The sequence below is a fragment of the Mytilus californianus genome, unplaced genomic scaffold (assembly GCF_021869535.1).
Source record: "Mytilus californianus isolate M0D057914Y unplaced genomic scaffold, xbMytCali1.0.p SCAF_5, whole genome shotgun sequence".
NCBI lineage: Eukaryota > Metazoa > Mollusca > Bivalvia > Mytilida > Mytilidae > Mytilus > Mytilus californianus.
The window spans coordinates 105,870,698-105,888,169 of record NW_026262701.1 but is presented as its reverse complement, the minus strand read 5'-3'; the positions used below and the strand labels follow the sequence as shown (position 1 = coordinate 105,888,169).

Here is a 17,472-nt window from a genome sequence, read left to right as displayed (position 1 = left end):
AATCTTTTTTCCACAGAAAACACCAATTTTTGAGAAAATATCCAAATTCGGAGACCGTTATCGATCCGAGTCTAATAGGCTTTCGTGCATGCTCAGTCGACGTACTGCCCGCGAAAATCCAAGTGAAAGTAAGAAGAAAGGATAGAAAATAGGACAGTTAGGCCTATAAGGATCCTGTATTGTATTGTAAGTGCATCATTTTGCTAAATTAAACGACATCCACCCTTTTTACTCAGGTGCAGAACTGTCCAAAAATGAAATGAGCTATGAACATGTTTAAGTGATCCTCCCCCCTTTTTATGTGTAAACACAGGCACCCGACGTCTGTACCCCTCCCCTTTTTTATGTGTAAACCCCCCCTACCCAATGATTTGACTAAAAGATGAAATTATTCAAACTTGCAAATTTATTAGCAAAAAAACGACTGGATCGTCGATTACAAACAAACAGAGAATTATTGAACATAATGCTAGAAAGCCCCCTTTGACTTTTCACATCCATTCACCCATTTAAGAATTAGGGGCTAACAAGGGCCAGCTTGGGTGTTGTTCACATATTTGCATATACAGATTGTTTATTTTCAACGTATTTTAATGGAGTTTGTTTGTTTTATTGCTAATAAGATTCTGCAACTTGAATACGTCAACAGATTTGGAGTTAGTGCACGTCAATTGTTTCTGAGATACAAGAGGGGTTGATTCCTGATGAAGTGTTTAAGATTTTATTTTTCATCCGATTAAGATGGGATTTTTTGCATTGTGTTACTCATTTTGATCCCTTTCAGTAATGTCAAAGGATTTTATGTAGCTCATACATGCATTTATTGAGTTAAAAGGGTAAAAAACTACTGAAAATCACACTTTGCCACACGTTTCTTAGGGTATTCAATATTTTTATTTTCCAACCGAGATGAATGGGGTCTTTTGCATTATGTTCCTCATTTTCATCTCTTTAAAGAAATAGAATTAAATGCATTAACCGTGTCCAAATCCTTACTGAGTCCATACTCTTTGTTTCAACACTTGCCCAATTGTACCACGATTTCGCAGGCATCTTCTAGTATATATAATAGCTGTAGACATTGTATTTATTCAATGAGACAGTTCAATTTGCAAAACCTTTAATGGCTAGGTAAACACCAACTAATTCTGGGGAAATGTTTCATTTCCTTCACTTGATATATAGGTTAAAATTTGCAGAATGTATACATTTGTAATTTATGATGCATATTAAGACTGATCATAACTGTTTCTATCTTCAGTGACACTGTACCATGTGAATAATGGTCAATGTTAACGTTCCACTGTTAATTCTTGATTCCTTCTTTAGTACCTCATCAACTCAATGACATATATGTCATAATGCCTTTAAGAAGTAATTATGAAGGAAGCCATATTCAAACTTTCATTATTATAGTTTTTACATTCATGAACTGTAAAAAATGTTTTATTTCTTTTGCACTGTTACCATAGAAGTGCAATTGATAATGTGTTACTCCTATGATAAAGCCAATTAAAGATATTCTTCCTGCTAAATAATTGCATGCAACGATAGGCCTGTAATGTACAAAAATATAAATGCCTTCGTGACCCAGACACTGTCCCATAGTAATGAGGCAATTACTATAGAAACCCATAAGTTGTTTCCCCGATTTACCCTACAATCTATTACCAGAGTCTTAGCCTGTTATACCATCTAATTTTCTGATTTCAAGCTGACTTTCCAACATACATATCAACCATACTTAACATTCAAATTAATCTTAAACATGGCAATAATTAGACAGACAAATTGCACCATATATCAGATAAGAAGGCCTGTTAGACATCCTAATGAATATCAAAGCAATAAATATTTGAAGGATATCCAATTTGAAGAAAATATTGTAAAATTAATTCAATCAAGTTCAACCAACTTGAAAAAAACATAGACACAAAATTTTGCTTTATTTGCATTCCATATTCCCATGATATACTGTAAATATTTCCAATTTTTGCATTCTTAGTGCTTTAAATTCAATATTTTGAAGATAAGTGTCTCATTAAATTAACTTAAACATGAGATAGTGTATTATTTTTGGAAGTCTGTTTATATATTTTGATTTATTTAATACCCAAAATATATATTTTTTTTTTTACATTTTTTTATTTTCTCATAATTATAAACTGTTATCACAGAGATATGTCTCGTCTTTTTGTAATTTTGATAATGCAAATGTTGAAATTAAAATAGCAATACTTTAACATGTAAGTTATGCAAATATTCAAAGTTGATGAACCATGACTGAAGGTACATGGCTAAACAATCTCCATGGAATGAGATACAGTATGCCAATGTTAATACAACTGTATACCAAATACCATTGACTTATTATAAGTCGTTCCCTTTAAACAAACCTAAACACAAACATTAACTTGTAAACTATGTAAAAGTTTCAAAGTCAATGAACCATGATCAGGGGTGGGGGATAATAATCTTCATGGAAACAATACTAATGCAAATGCCAATAAATTTGCATACCAAATATCATTGACTTAACATTATCAGTTCATCTTAAACTGATCTAATCACAAACTAATACATGTAAACTAAGCAAAAGTTTCAAAGTAAATAGACCATGACTGAGGGGGCGGGGCCAAATATTCTCCATGGAAATGAGATGTGCTAATGCTTACACAACTGAACACCAATTTTGGCCTACCACTAATGGTTCCCCTTGAACTGACCTTATCACAAACTAATACATGTTAGCTTAGCAAAATTTTCAGTCTATAGACCATGACTAAGGGGGCAGAGCCAAATAATCTCCATGGAAATGAGTGAGATATGCCAATGCTTATACAACTGTATACCAAATATCATTGACCTACCACTAGTGGTTCCCCATAAATTGACCTAATCACAAACTAATACATGTAAACTATGAAAAGTTTCAAAGTCAATAGACCTTAACTGAGAAGGCGGGGCCAAATAATCTCTATGGTAATGAGATATGCCAATGCTAATACAACTGCATACCAAATATCATTGACCTACCACTAGTGGTTCACCATGAACTAGACCTAATCACAAACTAATACATTGTTGACGCCGCCGCCGTCGCCACCAACGCCAGAAACAGCATACCTATGTCTCGCTTTTTGACTCCCGTCAAGGCGAGACAAAAAGACTTCTGTTTTACATTTTTCGATAAATATGCAGGTGTTGTGGTCAAATGTAATATTTTGATATTTTCTGTTAAATATTGCAAAAAAAATACCTCCTCTCTAATTTGTAAAAAGGGATTTTGTTGATTTTTCTTAAGGTCAACAAACAGTAAAAGGGCTATATCACAGATTTTGGTAAAATTTTGTGTACAACTTTGGCATGTAGATCTCTAACTGAAAAGTAACAAAAAAATACTTTTGAACTGTTATACATTGTACTTGCTAAAATATGATTGTCTTGTGTAGAAATTCCAGTAGGGATCATTTTATTTTCTCAAAATTAAAAACAATATGAATGAAAATCCCTTATTATAAAGTTCAACATTTGTAAGAATGTATGTATAATCTATCAAAACTTTGTCAAACTTATCTCTAAAAACTCCTTTCTCTACATACAGTACACAGATTTTTCTTCAAAGACAAATTTTCATTTTAATGATGTAAAATAATAATAAGGTCACCCACTTTGTCTGGTAGTTTACATCAGTCACATTCATTATTAGTTTTCTAAAATATCAAAAATGTAGTCAGTGACCATATGATTATTTCATATCAATCAAAGGAAAGGTTATGTATTTACAATATATCATTTTTTAAGAAAGATCTATGCATTTGTTTTGGATATTTGATGATTAAAGACAATTCTAAGAACATAATTTGATGGGAACTGAAATCAATATAGATGAAACAGTTTGCTTCAAGTGACTTTGCCTTGGATTTATCAAGTTTTTAACCTGAGCAATTTTGGTTTCAAAATTAACAACTTATATTTCTTCAAATTAACAACTTATATTTCTAAATAGCTTTTTAAAAATTAAAATTTAATTGACAGTATCGAAAAAAGTAGTATTTCATTTTCCTTGCATTGGGTTGTTCATACTCACATGAAGGAAGTCAACTTTGGAGCGCTGTATGATTTAGATGTATGGGTGTAATATATTTTTGCATTTATTTCTGAACAACTGCAATGTTTATATTTACAATTATAAATTTTGAATCACATGGAGATATTTGTTTGAGAATTATTCGAAAAGGCCTCTGAATTTTCATAAGATTTAAAGTGATGGTTGCTATGGATACTACAAACACGCTCACTAGCTAGGAAGAAGGTCATGCAAAGTATCAATATCACACATAGCTGTCTTGCTCTGGTTTTTATCATAAAAGTAGCAAATTTAGAAAATGTTATAATTATCACCATCAAGGAAAAAAATCCTATCCTTTTCCCTGTAAATAAGTCTGTCTTACTTAAAAATGATGTATATGCTAAAAACTCTAGCATTTTGTAAACTGCAAAGAAAATGATAGCTGGATCAAAATATAATAGAGAATGGAAACAGGAAATATGTCAAAGAGACAACAACTCGACCAAAGAGCTTTGGGCCAGATGAACTAAAAAAAAAAGTGAAGTTGTACGTTACACTAAATCTGTTTACTGTGTATACAGATTGATACTTTAGAATGGGAGAACATAATTTATTAGGTAGATGTAATGGGCTTTGAACTAGATTTCAGAAACTGCAATAAATCTATGATGGGTACTTTGTGTTTGTGTCTTGATGTAAGTTGTTTTTGAGCTTCGCACCAATCTGATGAGTCATGACATTTCCAACTGGTTTTTAGTTTGTTTTGATGTTGTGCTGTTACACAACTGTCCTAGGATAGAAGGTAGGTTGAGCGCTCACAAACATGATTAAAACCGCCACATTCTATGTGTACCTGTCCCAAGTCAGGAACCTGTAATTTCAGTTGCTATCATTGGTTGCTGTCTGTAATATATATTTTTGTAAATATACAAAGGAGACCGACGTCAAATCTCAGTTGTCAAAAATTATAAACAATATAAAATATATTTTTCATGTCTAGCCTAAAAAAATAAAATTGTCACTAAAACTTTAAGAGTTAATTACCTGTCACATAAAGAAAAAGCTCTTTCAAAACTTGAGATATAAAAACACCTATAGTGTTCAAGTAAACATTTAAAGTTTTCATAGCTGTGGAATAAGCTTTCACAGTAAATAAGAAATTTAATTCATGAATATCATGAATGGTATATTTTATCAAAAAGTTGTGAAAAAAGATCTAACATAAATGAGTTACAACAAGAATGTGTCCATAGTACACTGATGCCCCACTCGCACTTTCATTTTCTATGTTCAGTGGATGGTGAAATTGGGGTCAAAACTCTAACTTGGCATCTAAAATCAGAAAGATCATATCATAGGGAACATGTGTACTAAGTTTCAAGTTGATTGGACTTCAACTTCATCAAAAACTACCTTGACAAAAAACTTTAACCTGAAGCGGGACAGACAGACAGACACACGGACGGATGGATGAACAGACGAACGAAGGAACGGAGGAACGAAAGGACGCACAGACCGAAAAAACATAATGCCCCTAGGTGGGGCATAAAAATAAAAAAGTATAAGCAAGGCTTCAGCTAAAGTTTTTAAAATGTTTTATAAAAAGTCTGAAAGCTATTGAAAAAAAGATATTTTTTTACAACAAAGTCAATTATTAACAATCTCAACAGGATAAATACTTTTAATTTGGAAAGAAAATAAGTGGAATCATTTTTTGTATCTAAATTTAATGCCTAATAAGTCTTCAATTTGTTCACTCGCTTCGCTTCAGTAATACATAATTAAATGTATGGAAGTAATATAATCACTCTGCAAAGAACAGATTAAAAGTATTTTTTCCGATGCTTGTAGAAGTAATTGAATAAATTGCGTACAAGCTGTGTAATGATATTGAAGATGATCTCCCACTCATATTTCAGATAAACAGTAAAACATAAATAAATATAAAGAGAAACAGGTTAGTGGATAATTGTCTCATTGGCAATCATACCACATCTCCTTATTTTTATATAAAAGTAAATGACTTTAATTACTTAAAGATGCTGTAGTACTGGACTTTTTCCTACTTTTTAAATAAATTATCACTCAAAAGGTGACTTGGGTAAAGAAATATGCTCAACTTGGTCTTCTTTAGACTGGCGGTAAAAACCCTTGCTAAAGTGCGGCATCAGTTTGACTGTGCAATATGTATACATTTGCAGCCATGTCCAGTCAAAATGCAGACAATAAATCAGATGACTTGGGTAGAGAGATTGCCACAATCTCTTTACTTTGAAGAACCACTGAATAATCAGGCAAACACCTGGCCAATATTCTTCAATCAATTATGAAGGACCACTAAAAACTGAAAAAAGAAAAACCCTTGCAACAACTCTTTGAGACGTCTGTAGATGGCCTGTTGCAGAGCAAAAATGCTGTCCCTATCCAAATTACAATTGGTTTCCAGTGTCAATTTAAATTTCCCAGCCTTCGTCCCTGCTCTCCCAACTTGTAGAAACTACCTTTTGTATAAATGATTAATAGTACTTGGTCCTAAAAATGCTTGAAATAATTGCCACTTAATGTTAAGCAAGCAAAAATCAATTAATCAATCAATCATGTAAATGGATATAAAAAAAAATAAAAACATACAACATTTTAACAGAAAGCAAAATGAATCTTATTGGCCTGCGAAGTAAAACCTAGGCATTTTGAACCTCAATTCAAAGGTCCCCTCTCTTATAAGATCATTTTTTCTCTGGAACTTTATATACAGGTTTGACTGTATAATATAAGATCATTTTTCTCTGGACCTTTATATACAGGTTTGACTGTATAATATAAGATCATTTTTCTCTAGACCTTTATATACAGGTTTGACTGTATAATATAAGATCATTTTTCTCTAGACCTTTATATACAGGTTTGACTGTATAATATAAGATCATTTTTCTCTAGACCTTTATATACAGGTTTGACTGTATAATATAAGATCATTTTTCTCTAGACCTTTATATACAGGTTTGACTGTATAATATAAGATCATTTTTCTCTAGACCTATATATACAGGTTTGACTGTATAATATAAGATCAATTTTCTCTGGACCTTCATATACAGGTTTGACTGTATATGATCCATAAAAATTTTGTAAGGATATAAAAAAATAATAGCAAGTGACTGTCAGAAAAAAAAATATATGTAACACATGTAGTTTTTTCCATTGTTATTTTAGCATTCTTTGGTTCTAGTCATTCTAAAGAAAACATTTGTTGAATGCAGTACAGTGTCCTATAGTTGTTTTAATTCTAGTCCTTTTGTCTCTGGGTTATAGCTGTCCTATTGGCAATCACACATTTCCTTATTGTCTCTGGGTTATAGCTGTCTTATTGGCAATCACACATTTCCTTATTGTCTCTGGGTTATAGCTGTCTTATTGGCAATCACACATTTCCTTATTTTGTTTTATATTATATTATAACCCATTTTTCTCAAAATACAGAAAAAGGCACTGCTTTTATCTGAGAGAAAGGTTTGAAAAGAAATATTTCAAATAATAGAATGTACAAATTAAGACAAGGATACAATGGATTAGTTTTAGTATTAATAAAGGTTAATGTTTTGTGAAATTTGGTCTCATTATCTACTTTTTAATGTCTATAAATCCAAGGGTGCTATCAAGCAAACAAATATGCAAAGGAAATTGTTAACCACAAATTTAAAAGATAATCAACAATTTTACTTGCTTAAAAAAATTCAATTACCCTTCAGAATGTAAATAGTTGAAAAAGCTTGTGTTTGATTATGAAAGTATACCAAGCGCCAAATCACAGAAACTGACATAATGGTTGTTTGAACCAAGTACACTTAAAAACAAATAAAATACATTTGTCTTCTAAATTTTAGTTTAATCCTTACATTTGTATTTCTCGTCTTTTTTTAATTGAATGAAAGCTTCAAGGACAAACTAATCAACAAAAAGTCTATGAACTGAAATTTTGTTAAGGTTCAAATGTAACAAATTTTTCAACTCTATTTTTTCAGACATTGATTGCTGATTAATGAAAAAAAGTCTGAAAAACAAGTCTGAGATATTTGTTATATGTCTTTTTTCTTTTTCTTATTTTCATTTTATTCTCATCTTATTATTTGTCCATGCCATTTTTCAATATTTACATATGAATAAAAGGAGATGTTAATTATATGTAAATGAGATAGAAACCCAACAACACAAAATTATAAACATTGTGTATGTATGTATATTTTATTTAAGATGGCATAAAAATAATTCTAACAAGAATGTGTCCACAGTACATGGACGAACGAATGGACTCACAGACCGAAAAACATAATGCCCCTCTACTATTATAGGTGGGGCATAAAAATAATCAAAACAACGGTATCGGACTTTGTCTATCATTGTAGATCATTATGTTGACCTATAAATGCCTATTTTTGTATTGGTGTTGTTGGGTTACTGTTTTATTTTAGTCAGAGAGGTAGATAATTTAAAATTCTTGTAATAAATCATGTTAATCATGGTGTATCCCTACAACCATGTTATTGTGGTTACCAATTCTAGTAAAAACACACGAAAAATTTGCTTTTTCTAATTCAGTTTCTATTTTTGTTTTGATCAGGAAATTTCAATTAAGAGAAAACATTGATTCCATATTCACATGTTAAAACTTTACAGTACAAATTATATGGTCCAAGGACACAGTTATCGTCCTTTGGTTTTCGTTGTCTACAAATATAGTCCCTAGTGTGAACAGTGTATAACTTGCATTTTTTTTTGATACACTTTCCCAATTTATTTCTTGATATTTTATGCATGAAATATTAAGTAAGGGGATGAAATTACATGTTAAAAAAATTTGGGTGCTGAATCTTTATGTTAAGTAGTGATTTGGTCCAGTTAAAAAAGGTCAAAAATTAGAATGTCTGAAGCTGTCAAACTGAATTTTAGCCCCCCTTAACACAGAATTGTCAATATTTTGAGTTAGAGCTGGTAGAAGTTTCTATAATTTTGATATTATTTGTATCAATAGTAGTACACTACACTGTAAAAATCTTTTTGAGATAGAGCAGGTGCGATTTTTTTAATTTGAATTTATTGTCTAAAAGAAATGCACTACGAAATAACTGTGTTCTCGGGCCTAAGAGATGAATTCCGTAAATGTAGATTCTGTACTTTGGCAACTTTCCTGAATGGTTTGCTGGTTTCAATTTGTCAAACTCAATAAAAGTAAAAGATTTACATCTTTGTTTGACAGAAATTCTGTTAAAATGTCCCATTTTGGCATTATACGGCTAAAATAGGCATTTTAAAGCAGTTTCCATTTTATGCCTAAGAGCCATGCTGACTTTCTATCTGACAGCTTTTTATGTTCCTGATATTTGTGTTTCTATGCTTAAATCAAATTTAATTAACCATTTGTGAACTCGGAATCTAGAGAAAAGTAGATTATCACAGAAAAAATGTGCAGAATATTTGTATTTATGTCCCTGGTTAAACGGCCTGTTTGATGTATGTGAAATGTGAAGAGCTTTGTACATAAAATCTGTAGTCCATCACAAATATTTCACTAAATCTGTAAAAAAAAACACTTTACAATGATCAGTACACCCTATTCATTTCATATGCTATCATAATTTTCTTCTTTAGGATAGTAAGTGGTTCAAATATATGCCAAATGAGACTAAAACTACATGCAAGTTTTCCATTGAAAAGTGAAAAACTGGTCATCAGACCATACTGTCTGCAAAAAAAAGTTGAATTCAAGAGTCCTTTTGCAATTAGACTTCTTGTATCATGACATCTTAGCATAGAAATGAGCAAAAAGTAACAAATTTCAATTTCTTATAGCCTCTGTGTGCATTTTTATATGTAAATATGGGCTACGGCCTAAATCGACTCTAAATAATTCTCAGTCTTACATGGCCTAAGACCATTTTATACTCATGTGGTATGCTTTTTGTAACTTTTCTTTACATTTAAAGTACATTTAATATATATGGAAGAATAATGTATGGTTAAAAAACTTCAAAAACTTCAAATTGGTTGAAAAAAATGCATGTTTATGTAAGGCTTCCCTTAATTCAAAAATCTCTATTTTCAGGCACAGGCTCATATAAATTTGACTTTTGAATAACTGTAATAAATCTGATAAATCAAATGAGTGTTCCGTTGCTTTTAATACTTATTATATTAAATTCAAGAGTATTTTAAAAGCAAATTTTTGCAATATTTAAATTTTTTAGGCCAAAATCTTGACAGTTGAAAATATTTGATTTAAACGTCAAAAATAAACCACCAAATTTCAATATTAAAATGGCCCTAGTTTCTATAATATATATCCTATGGCCATGAAACTTGGCCAACTATCTTATAATTGCCTAAGCTTAGGTCATGCAAAGTTTTATTAAAATTGGTCAAGTCTTTCTATCCTATTAGGTCCAAGGACACAGTTATCGTCCTTTGGTTTTCGTTGTCTACAAATATAGTCCCTAGTGTGAACAGTGTATAACTTGCATTTTTTTTTGATACACTTTCCCAATTTATTTCTTGATATTTTATGCATGAAATATTAAGTAAGGGAATGAAATTACATGTTAAAAAAATTTGGGTGCTGAATCTTTATGTTAAGTAGTGATTTGGTCCAGTTAAAAAAGGTCAAAAATTAGAATGTCTGAAGCTGTCAAACTGAATTTTAGCCCCCCTTAACACAGAATTGTCAATATTTTGAGTTAGAGCTGGTAGAAGTTTCTATAATTTTGATATTATTTGTATCAATAGTAGTACACTACACTGTAAAAATCTTTTTGAGATAGAGCAGGTGCGATTTTTTTAATTTGAATTTATTGTCTAAAAGAAATGCACTACGAAATAACTGTGTTCTCGGGCCTATGTATAATAATTAAAATTGACAACAACACTTTAAAGAGTCTGGAATTTTATTAAGCTGGTCGACATGTTATTGTCACACAAGAAGTGACAGTCTGACATATCTGAACATCCCTTCCATAGTACAACTCATCATTAAAAAGTTCCAGACCAAATATCAAATCATTCAATAATACAGGTGCAGAGTAAATTTGGACAAATGAGCTTTAAAATGGACAGAAGGACAAACAGACAAAAGAAAAGACAAATGGATCGACAGACAAGAGGAATGCAGGATACCACCGACTCCATGAGTGGGTATATACTTAACCATAGAAAGAGGACAAGGTCGATGCATATTAGAAAATACTGTAAACCAACTTATTTTCGCGAAATACTTTATTTTGCATTCAGCCCTTTCTAACCCACTTTGCAGCAATTTAATTTCGCGATGTAGTTAAATAAGAAAAGATCCAAGTTTTAGGTATTCAGGACTATTTATATTCACGTTATTTTTCTACTCGCAAAGTCATGAAAATAAATTGCTCACAAAATTAGTTGGTTCACAGTATACATCTTACAATGATTCCATAGGACAATTATAGTTCAAATACATGTATTACCAAAAAAAATTTACTTCCAGTTAATAACTAACTTATCTTAAAAAAATAATATTGACTTAAGGAAGTCAATTAACCTCAAAACAATCTCTGGGGCAACTGCCATAAAGCACTCAGACATTTAAGCTGTCCATTTACAGCAATTTTAATGTCTGGTGCTTCTTACTTCTGAATTATCAAGCTCTATACAATAAGTTACAGCAATTATTACAGGAATTCACGTAAAGTGTTCAGTGATTTATCTTTTTAAACAGTTCAAAAAAATCTAATAAAACTTATGTTTAGAAGACTGACAAAAAATGTCAAGGTTTCCATAATTTCCTCTAATGTGTGAAAGTTTGACATTCAAATTTGTACTGTAAGTCAATATCTATCTTTAATTTTATTAAAATCTTGAGTGTAAGTCTTCATAGAAAGACATGACTGTCACCTATTTTCCTTGTTTGGGAAATCCTCATGTGAAAAATATGTGAAAAAGCTTGCGTTCCGTTATGAAAGTATAGCAGAAACTGACATTATGGTTGTTTGAACCAGGTACACTTAAAAACTAATAAAATACATTTGTCTTCTAAATTTTATTTCAATCCTTAAATTTGTATTTCTCGTCTTTTTCTAATTGAATGAAAGCTTCAAGGACAAATTTATCAACAAAAAGTCTATGAACTGAAATTTTGTGCGAGTTAAAATGTAACAAATTTTTCAACTCTATTTTTTAAGACATTGATTGCTAATCAATGAAAAAAAGTCTGAAAAACAAGTCTGAGATATTTGTTATATAGATATAAGAAGATCTGGTATGAGTGTCAATGAGACAACTCTCCATCCAATGTCTTTTTTCTTTTTCTTATTTTCATTTTATTCTCATCTTATTATTTGTCCATGCCATTTTTCAATATTACATATGAATAAAAGGAGATGTTGAATAAATGAGACAGAAACCCAACAACACAAAATTATAAACATTGTGTATGTATGTATATTTTATTTAAGGTGACATAAAAATAATTCTAACAAGAATGTGTCAACAGTACACGGACAAATGAACGGACTCACAGACCGAAAAACATAATGCCCCTCTACTATCGTAGGTGGGGCATAAAAATAATCAAAACACTGGTATTGGACTTTGTCTATCATTGTAGATCATTATGTTGACCTATAAATGCCTATTTTTGCATTGGTGTTGTTGGGTTAATTTTCTAATTCAGTTTCTATTTTTGTTTTGATCAGGAAACTTCAATTAGAGAAAACATTGATTCCATATTCACATGTTAAAACTTAACAGTACAAATTATATGTATAATAATTAAAATTTACAACAACACTTTAAAGAGTCTGGAATTTTATTAAGCTGGTAAAAATGTTTTGTCTGCCAGGCAGGCATCATCAGGACATTTTACATACAGAAATTAATTACTAAAGTACTAAAAGTGGTACATTTAACTTGACGTCACAATGTGATTTGTCAAGGTGAGAGAAACAATGAAAAGTGAAAGTACCATGTTATAAATAGATAAGATAAATATGAAAAATAAAGTTTGTTTAAAATTTAACTTGAGATTATTTTTCTTTTATATGATGCATGACATTGTTCTAAAGGCTTGGTATCTAATGGACGAACTTCCCTTGGTTCCTACCCCTGCGCACAGCTTCTCTCCTAACCTGACCATTGTTGAAGGTTACTGCTTCCTGGCGCGTCAGTAACAATGGGAAGATTTTGATCACTGCTAATAGTAAATAAAATTGTCAGAAATCGTTCCCTTGTAAATTATTTGGTATATATATACTTGTTGATTGTCTGCTGTAGTTAATCTGGTTGTAAATTTATAGTTCATTTAATTTTCGGCACCCTCGTGGTGTCTTATATGTCAGTTTGGTATGGTCAAGACGTTTGGTTAAGTTAACATACTTTTAAGAGAGTTATCTCTCCTTAACCAGTTATTGGGTTATGTGTATTGGGGATTGCAGTCCGTATTTGGTTTATATTAGTTTGACTGTTGATTGTTCTCTTGATAAATTGTAACGATTACATGTACATGTGTTTGAAAAATAGAAGTTTATTAATTTGAACAGTAGTTGGTTATATATGCATGCCAGAGTAAAGCCCAAAAGGTGTGTGGTTGTATCTGTCTATCATTTATAGATACATGTAGGGTGGTATCGGAAATCTTGGTAATCATGGTTTCTTTTTTGTTGATTTGTTGCACATGTGGAATTCGTATTATATGTATGTATAAATACATTACACATGTCCGTCATTGAAATAGCATGATATTTGTCACATGATTTTAGAAAATAATATTCAATATTTTTAATATTTTGATGAAAGACAACTCTATGATGAAATCACGTAAATGATCCATCGCATAGTAATAGTTAATGCTAAACATTTCAAAACACAAACATTTACTGACAAAAAGAAAACACACTGGTGATTTAAAAAAAAGAATCACACTTCCTGTTATTTTGTCCAGTATACTATCAATTAAGACAATAAGGTTCTCCCTTTCTTACTTTCCCATAAAAGGAGGCACTGATGTTTTATTTTTTGGCTCCAGAGTTTTTCAGACATTCTTTATTCAAATACAGTATCCAAAGCAGAAATTATAATCCTTCATATAAATGCTCTATAATTTTGCACACATCATCTTTCTCCACCCTTGGCGGAATGAGATAGAATTTCAGAGACATAAGGTAATGATTTTCATTGGTTGCAGTCGAAACTTGCTGCATCCAATCAAAAAGCGCCTGCAACATGATCACGTGTAAATGTAGAAAGTGTATGTAAACAATTGCCATGTGCTTATGGTGCAACAAGTCTTTACATCCCTAAACATACGACTATATTTAGTGACAATTTGAATGTTTTTAATCAACTAATAGAAGTTCCTGTGTATGTTTCTTGCACAAATGCATGAATGTCAACGTATATTTTCGTTTCCTGCTTTACCAAGTGTGTAGAATCTAGACGCTACCGTGTTTTTACCTCCAGATTGAAGAGTTCAAGTGCTACCATTGGTCTAGCCTGGGATCCTGGCCAACTGCTTGACAGTACCTATTGACGAAGTATTAAATTGGGTCAGGATGCCAGGCTACCATTGGTCAAGAATAATGTATTCGGAATTGGCGTGACTTTAATCTACCGATAGATGGGGCAACATTGTTATCACAAATGTTGGCTTAATCTGCCAAGGGTGGAGAGGAGGGAAGTGGATCGTAACCCTTGGCTAGCCAAGATGACTTTAATGTAAGTTTGATATACAAGAATATTATTTGTATTTTATGGAGAAGATTTATAAAAACCAACTTTGCTTGTTCCTGATTCCTACTTATTACATATATACTTTACAACAACAAATCTTAAAATATTAAAATTTTTGAAAGAGAGACAGCTTTGATTGGTTGTAAATTGTTTTAAAATGTCATTGGATTAGGTGAAAAAACTGGACACTGGGAAATAAACACCAAAAGCTGTAAATAGTTTCTCGAATAAAGTTCCATAACTCTGGAATGACAATTAATTTTTGCCTGATAGGACACATCACAGAATTTTCCATAAGAAAGGTATTTTGTCTTTATTAAACTAAACAATATCTTTGACAGGCTCTGTTAAATTCATTTACAACTAAACTTGAATGAAGGGATTTAGAGCTCAACATATCGAAAAGACACTTATCTATCAATGAAGACCATATGCTCTAGATGTCTTTTAGTTTTATGTGCTGTTATTCTCTCATTGATGTATACCCGACATCTCCTTTTCTTCATATTACGTTATTGCTGTAACTATAAGTTGTAGAATATAAGCTATAATCAAATAACACATTTAATTCTGCATTTACAGTACTGGTACTGATTTTCTGATTAAAACACCAGCAACTTCTGATTACAACATTTGGAATTATGGCCTAAGACATGACATTTTGCAATCTCTAAAAAGTATAAAAAAAAGCCAATGTTTGTCTCAATTCTGATGAAAGCTTTGCAAAGCTTGGGGACTGTTAAACATAAACTGGACCAAGGGCCAAAGAAAGCCCTCAACCATTTGTGCACATAAATGTCTCAGAGAAATGATTCTGAAATGACGACCAAATAAATGGGTTCATTTCCATTTTTAATATAAGATATGTAATCCTCAATCTAATTAAAATTAAATCTCCGCACTCGCTCAGAATAAAAAAATGAACGAGTGCGGAGATTTAATTTTAATTAGATTGTGTTATCCTACATGTATCAATACATATTAACCTAATTATTTGTGGGCCTTATTACAAAAAAAATTAAAAAGTATAGTTCAAAGAGTTCAAAATCTTGTAACTCATCAATAAGAAAGAGTTAGAATGGAAACCTCTCAAGTTTAATGACTAACATATATATCCTGGCATTTAAAAGAAATATATTTTTTTTAAAGGGATTGCTTATTCATTTCAAATTTGTAAGGATTATCTTAAAATGGCTTTTGCTATAATAAATATTTCTGTAGTTCTAAGGAATATAAAGTTTTAATCCTATTAAACAGGAGATTAGATTCTAACAATCTCATAAAACCTTTTTGAGGACTGATAATGTAAACCAACCAATTTATGCATTTTCCAACCACCTAGCATGTCATCGTTTCCAAGATAATAAAAGAGCACAGCAAAAACATCTAATATCAATTTTCTGATTCAAAACCTACAGAGTAATCTATTTTCATGTAAATTAATGTATATATATTTCTTCTTTCTCCAACAATAGCAAGACTAATTTGATTAAACCTTAACCCAGCTAGAACTAATTCCCCAATGGTAGAATTAATTGACAGATTGACGTTGCATTCTGAAGTCAAAGTATTATTTCATGATGGACTTTTTTTTATTTCAAAAGGAAATCAGTCTCATCCTCACCATCCTTTTGTACAAAACAAGAAAACTTTATTTCTAGTATAATGTTGTTGGCTATGCAGAATATGGATTTATAAGATCAAAATATTGGGGAGGTAAAGTTAGCAGCTTACCTGCATGAATGTCTTGAAAGACTGTTTTATTGCAGATAACATTTCCATTAATTTCAAAATAGAAAAATTAAGGGGTTGCACTTATTATCTGGAATACCACATGATATTTCAATACTTTTAAAGAAGGTCTCAGATTTCACAATTACAAAAAAACTATATACATGTATACTGGTAAATATGAATGCCACCATAACAGAGTAAATGAAATGTAAACCAAGTGTCATTATTCCATTGAAAGTATGATAACACTCATGAAAGACTGTATGTTACCCTCTAGATGATTTTAGTTTATTTGTGACGTTGGGTTGCTGTATCCTCTATGGATACCAAACATCTCTTCTTTTTATTTGGGCTAGATAGCTCAAGATTATAGTACAACACAACACAACAAAAAATCAGCTAAAATATGTAGTCACTATAAAAAAAAAGGTGCAAATATTAATTTTAAAAGACATAATTCTTTCATATTAAAATTTACTGATTCGTGAAATAACTACAACTATTTAATTGAGGCATGATAAAAAAAATGTAGTCAAGGAAACTTGTTTTTGGAATGAAAGACAAATACACTGTTTTTTCCAATTCAAAGAAAAGTCAGTTGCCAACCACCATGAAATCAACAACAGGCATCAGAATATCTTAAAACAATACAAAATAATATTGTTCATATAAACCAACAATTCGTTCTTTTTTTGAAGCAAAAAATGTTACTAGAATTAGAAAAAATATTTGTACCAGTTAGTGATAAACATTTCAGGTAAAATGACGACTAATTCAACCCTAGATCCTTGTTGTAATATTACTTCTTTCTGTAATTAATCAAGTGCTAAACTTTCAATAAAGAGTCAATAAATAACAGTAAATAGAAAAGAAATATTAAATCAACGCCATTCAAATATCCTCTAGCTAGCAGATATAAA

The 17,472-nt window shown here is 31.0% G+C and overlaps 1 protein-coding gene across 1 annotated transcript in view; it reads right to left on the bottom strand.

Moving 5' to 3' along the window:
* The window catches only part of LOC127700466 (ATP-dependent DNA helicase Q4-like), a 243,950-nt gene that overhangs the window by 202,294 nt on the left and 24,184 nt on the right, over positions 1 to 17,472 (bottom strand). The window lies entirely within an intron of this gene.